Below are 6553 nucleotides of genomic sequence, written 5' to 3'. Positions count from 1 at the left end.
CATTAATAGTAATAGTCCGTATTCAGAACTTTTTAGGGAGTACGCAGATTTAATGAAACCAACTGCAAGGAAACCCATCAGCTACACGGTGAATCATTATATAATCACAAAAGGTCCTTCGATAGGAGACAGAGCAAGAAGACTAAATCCGGAAAAACTGCGAATCGCACAAGCCGAATTTCAGCAACTAGTCAATAAAGGAATCTGTCGCCCATCCAAGAGTCAGTGGGCGAGCCCTCTGCATATGGTACCAAAGAAAAATGGCGAATGGAGGCCATGTGTAGATTATAGACGATTAAATAGCGTTACGGTACCAGACAGGTACCCCATTCCACATGTACGCGACGTCACGCAACAATTTCGTTACTGTAATATATTTTCTACAACAGATTTGTCAAGAGCATATCACCAAATTCCGTTGGTTGAGGAGGATATAGAAAAAACAGCGGTAATTACACCTTTTGGTTTATTCGAGTACACAGTGATGCCTTTCGGCTTATGTAACGCAGCGCAATCATTCCAAAGGTTTATGAATATAGTGTTAAGCAAATTAGATTTTTGAGCCTGTTATATAGATGATATAATTGTAGCGTCTAAAAGTAAGGAATCTCATGAAAAACATCTGCGTGCATTATTTGATAGACTTAGGCAATATGGACTAACAATAAATATTTCTAAGTGCAATTTCTTTCAAAATAGTGTAAACTACTTAGGTTATAAGATAGATAATAAGGGTATAGCGCCGTTGGATGAGCGAGTCCACGCTATACAAAACTATACCAAACCAAAGACTGTTTCAGATATGCGACGTTTCCTTGGGGTAGTGAATTTTTATAGGAGGTTCTTACCAAAGGCTGCAGAATGGTTCGACCCACTTAACAAATATATGATAGGTGCCAAGAAGCACGACAAAAGACTGATAGAATGGAATCAAGCATCGGAAGAAGCCTTCAAGAAAGCCAAAGAATCAATTGCCACAGTTGTGCAACGTTGTTGGCATATCCGAAAGAAAAAGCAGTATTAAAGTTAAAGACTGATGCTTCCGATAACGCAATTGGAGCAGTTTTAGAACAATTTTGCGACAAAAAATGGGAACCACTAGGATATTTCTCAAGGAAACTGGAAAAAGCGCAAATTAGATATAGTGTTTACGATAGGGAATTATTAGCTATTTATAAAAGTCTAAAGTTTTTCAGATATTTTGTCGAAGGAAGAGAATTAATAATAGAGACTGACCATAAACCATTGTTATACGCTTTTAATCAAAATACGGACAAAGCAAGCCCAAGACAAGCCAGACAATTGGATTACGTGGGACAGTTCACTTCCAAAATTGTTTACGTTGCTGGAAAAGACAATGTGGCAGCTGACGCTATGTCAAGACTGGAAACCATAGACATGCCAGTCCTAGTATCGACAGAAGAACTAATGGCAAAGCAGCAAGAGGATGACGAACTAAAGAATATTTTAGCAGAAGAAAAAATGGAACCTGCAAAAAATTTTCCTTGATAGCTCTGATAAATATATTTATGGCGACATAGTAGGAAAAAGCATAGGACCATACGTTCCGGTCTCTTTACGGAGGCAGATTTTTAAGAACGTACACAATTTTTCACATCCCAGCGGCAGAGTAACAAAACATCTAATAGGAAAAAGCTTCATGTGGCCAAAAATGAATAAAGATATTGCAGAATGGTCAAGTACATGTTTAGCATGCCAAAAGTGCAAGATAAGCCGTCATAACAAACAGGTACCTTCGAAAATAGAAGTACCACAAGGAACTTGTACGATATGTATCGAACATGTACATATAGATATAATAGGTCCATTACCAACGAATAAAAATATGAAATACTGCCTAACTATGATCGATAGGTTTACTCATTGGCCAGAAGCGATTCCAATGCCGGATACCTCAGCAGATACAGTAGCAACAACATTCTTTTCGCAGTTGATCTCAAGATTTGGTTCTCCTATTACAATTACAACTGATCAAGGAACGCAATTTGAAAGTCAACTATTTGAAGCATTAACCAAATTAGTCGGAGCGAAAAGAATTAGAACAACAGCATATCACCCTGCATCAAACAAAATGATAAAAGATGGGATAGATCACTTAAAGCAGCAATAATGTGCCATGAAGAAAAAGACTGGGTAGGAATACTACCAACAGTGCTACTTGGTCTAAGCACAAGCCTAAAGGAAGATATAAAAGCTTCAGCTGCGGAATTGGTATATGGTGAAAACATCCGACTACCAGGAGAATTTTTCCTCAGCGAAGAACTATTACAAGATCCACACATATTCTTAGAAAAACTAAGAAACATATAAGGCAAATGAGACCGATACCCACAGCGCACCATATCAAAAAGAAACATTTTATTCAGGATAGGTTGTATACATGTACGCACATATTTTTAAGGGTCGACGCTGTAAAAAAACCATTAGAAGCGCCTTACGAAGGTCCATACGAAATTTTACAAAGAATTACAGATAATATTTTTTAAATTAACTATAAAGGAAAACATGTAAATGTATCTATTGAAAGACTAAAACCAGCGTTCGTCGAAAAAGATGGCAATACCGATTCGTATGTACCAATTAATACTTATTAAGTTAGGATAGAGATAGTATAATATTTTTATATATTTTTATATATCTTTATATATTTTTATATATCTTTATATATTTTTATATTTTTATATACTTGTAAATATCTATAGTTTTAAGTTTCGCATTTTATGTAATAAGAAAAATGCTCCGAAGGGAGTAATGTAGCGGTACGACCGAAGGTCGCGCCCTCTAAGGTTACTAGAAGGCTAGGGAACCACGCTAACAAGAAGCAGTCACTAGTCTGTACGTAGCCGTTGATAGTGTACAATAAAGAAAAATTAGTCGCATCCTTTAAATAAAAGTAATTAAATTTAGTCTAATTTTACTTTTACTATAGAGTATTCTAGGGATCCTGTAGGAGGGATGCGCCATGTACATTTTTGGGGGACCGGAACTCGATTTTGCGCGCGAATCAAATACATAAAAAAATGAACTATATTTAATAATAATTAAAAATTTACATTAAAATAGAATAGGTTACACAAAAAAATTATTATAAATTCACTAAGAAAGACTTAATTAAGTTTGATTTGATAAAAGGCATTACAGTATTTTGAAATTTCAAAACAATTTGTAGGAATTTATACAATTTTGATAAATATAATTATTTACTATATATATTTTATTAATAATAATAATAATAAGACTAATATATAAAACAATTAAAAAATAGATTTATTTTAACATATTTTTATTTCTCAATGTGGTACATGGTCATAGTTTTACTCGAACTGAGATTTGTTTGCTTAAAATTTTGTAAATTTTTGCGATTATACCTACGCGATGCACTTCGCAATCTAAACAGAGAGTACCTATTAATGATCCTCTTTTTCAGATTGTGACATTTTGTAGTCGTAAAATCAAGTTTCTCGAATTCATTTATAAAGTATTTATGCACGCCTTCTTTTACATTATCACAGACATATTTGTGTTACATTCGAAAAATTCTTTCCAACTTAAAAAAAAGTTAAAACTTTTAATGTTAACAAAAAATATTCTATCTTTATCAGTTACGCGTTTCATTCTAGTAAATGTAGCATAGTAATACGTAGTCGGCTTACGCGAGCCTACACTATCATTTAATATTTATTGGTTTAGTTTAAAATCTGTTGGAATATTAGTTAAAAGATAAATTTATGCTTATTGTATCGGGTGTCTATTGCGTCTGTTGGTATTCCGGTGTGCCTTACTCGGGGGTACTGGGAATGCTGATGTAATAAGGATTACTAAGAATGATGATGGAAATGTGTCAGCGACTTTGTTGTAAGTATGAGATATATAGGCTGCAGGGTGTTGGCAGCAGTCAGTCGTCAGTCGTATGGTATAATGTAACAGAAGTAGATTGCTTGGAGTGTAACCGGCGCGAGATAAAGAATGTAACCGTAATTATGTATAACCATCATTAAATAATAAAACTCCTTTAAAACCATTTTTCCACCCTTTTTTATTAACAAAATCAATTAAAAATTAGTATAATCAGACAAAATCTTACATCACATAAAACTGAATATTTTTTTACATTTTTAGTTACAACATTACTATTTTGCAACCACAATTTTCGACGTTCTTCTTTTCTTGGAAAACGACAAAATTTACGGTCTTGCGTAGTTTTTGTTGAACTTTCGCAGTAATTAAGAATACACTGTCGAACCATGATTATTCATCACAAACAGTAAGTCTGTAAACAAACAATAAGTTATAGGTTAGATTCGTAATACATACTAAAGATAAACATGGCTGCTCGTTGGATCGGAAGCGGTCCCCCAAACTTTTCAGCCAATGGCACATGAGCTGAATACTGTTGGCGCATCCCTCCTACAGACCCCCTAGAGTATTCTATCTACTATCACCCACTGGTGGTCCCAGTGTTAACTAAGACAAACTTTTTGCACGAAAAATATACATCTGATATACTATATAATTCTATATTCTTTGACTAGAGTACATATCTGTTTACGATTTGTTGATCACGTAGAAATTTGACGGTAAATGCAATTCCTATCTTATCGATTGAGTTATAACACACAGTAATACATATTAGATTGGATAGAAAGTATCCGCGGAAATTTACTTTTATTTCAAATTTAATTTTACAAAGAATGAATAAACCGGTTTAGGTCAAATATGCGCCGTTTTGTTCGATAACTTGTTGACATTTTGAAGGTAATTTCATTATGCCTCTCTCATAGAAGTCCTCATCCCTATTGGCAAAAAAGTGAGACAACCAATTTTCACAAGCCTCTTTTGAGGGCAGCTTAGTACTGCCAAGAGCATTTTGCATGGACCGGAAAAGGTGGTAATCACTTGGTACCAGGTCCGGACTATATGGTGGGTGCGATATAACCTCGTATCCAAGCTCCCGGAGTCTCTGCCGGGTCGTCAAAGATGTGTGCGGTCTAGCGTTGTCCTGATGGAACACAACACCCTTTCTATTCACCAATTCTGGCTGTTTCTGGTCAAGCGTCTGCTTCAATCTGATCAGTTGTTGACAGTATATGTCCGAATTGAGTGTTTGGCCATAGGGCAGCAGCTCATAGTAAAAGATTCCCTTCTAATCCCACCAAACACACAGTAAAACCTTTTTGGCCGTCTATCCGGGCTTGGCCGATGTTTGGAATGATTTGCCGACCTTCGACCACGATCTTTTACGCTTTACATTGTCGTATGTGATCCACTTTTCATCAGCAATCACTATCCGTTTCAGAAATGGGTCGATTTTATTGCGATTCAGCAGTGTATCGCATGCATTGATTCGATCCAAAAGGTTTTTTTGCGTTAAGTCGTGTGGCACCCAAACATCCAGCTTTTTTTTGTATCCAGCCTTACTCAGATGGTTCAAAACAGTTTTATATAAAAAAAGAAAAAAAAATTTACCTCCCAAGATTCGAACCCTAAAAGACTCATCCACTATTGGAACGAATCGCCGAATCGTCGTCATTATACTAAACCTAGTAAATTTAAACACTAGATAACATCATAAGCATTTTTAATTGCAAATATCTCAAAAATTATTGAGTAGTAGCCCCTATAACCATATATATTCGTAAAAAGGGAAGCAAAATCTATCATCCTGCAAAATTTGAACAAAATCCGAGAGGGCAAGACCTTGCGCTGTCCTTGTCAGTGGTGAAACTTAATAAAAAATATCAGGTAAGAGAGTAATCATATTTTTTTAATATATCTCGAAAAGTAAGGGAGATAAATTATTTTAGTACTAGACCTTTTTTGTAGCAAATAAAATTGTCTACAAAACATAATAAAAAAAAAATCGCGTTATCTCGATTACTTTTTGAGATATTTTCAAAAATCTATCATGCTGTCACAGATGCGCGCGAGACTCTCGAGCTATAGAGAATATATAAGAAAAAGAGAATATATTTAAGAAAAAGTGTTTTATCGCGTTATACTGTTTTCATTGAGACGAATCCGACAATAGATTGTCTATCTCCCTTGCACGCATGTAAGCTAAGAGTTTGCGCATGCGTGCCATGGCGACCTATGTCACAATGAGTAAGAGCAAGATAGCTTCATCTTCTGTTTCTTTCTACAAAGGCGTAGGACTAAGGGACTAATTACCTGTCTTTAAATTGGGATATTTCCTACAGGTAAATATCTATAAATATAAATCCAACACCAAAATTTAAAAAATAAATTAAAAATTCATATGAAAAAGAAAAATTTTTTTAAATAACCCGTTTTAAGCGAAATATCGAGCAAAAACCGTTTTCACCCCTTGATTTTTATTAGAAGGGATGAAAAAAAAATAATTTTTTTTCCTATGATTGTTCTTTGTAGTTTTTTAAAGATAATTAAAATAAAAAATTTTAAAAGTCTAATTTTTATATTTTTTATTGAATTTTCATTTTTTTAGTACTTTGAACCGTCGTAGGGGTGAAAGGGTGCGTTTTAAGGGAAAAATGGTCTGAGAGAGATATGCCTA

Source organism: Polistes dominula, unplaced genomic scaffold (genome assembly GCF_049000335.1).
Source record: "Polistes dominula isolate Pdom_NZ unplaced genomic scaffold, Pdom_raw_medaka contig_22, whole genome shotgun sequence".
Taxonomy (NCBI): Eukaryota; Metazoa; Arthropoda; class Insecta; order Hymenoptera; family Vespidae; genus Polistes; species Polistes dominula.
The sequence above is the reverse complement of the archived record's forward strand: the minus strand, read 5'-3'. Positions refer to the sequence as shown.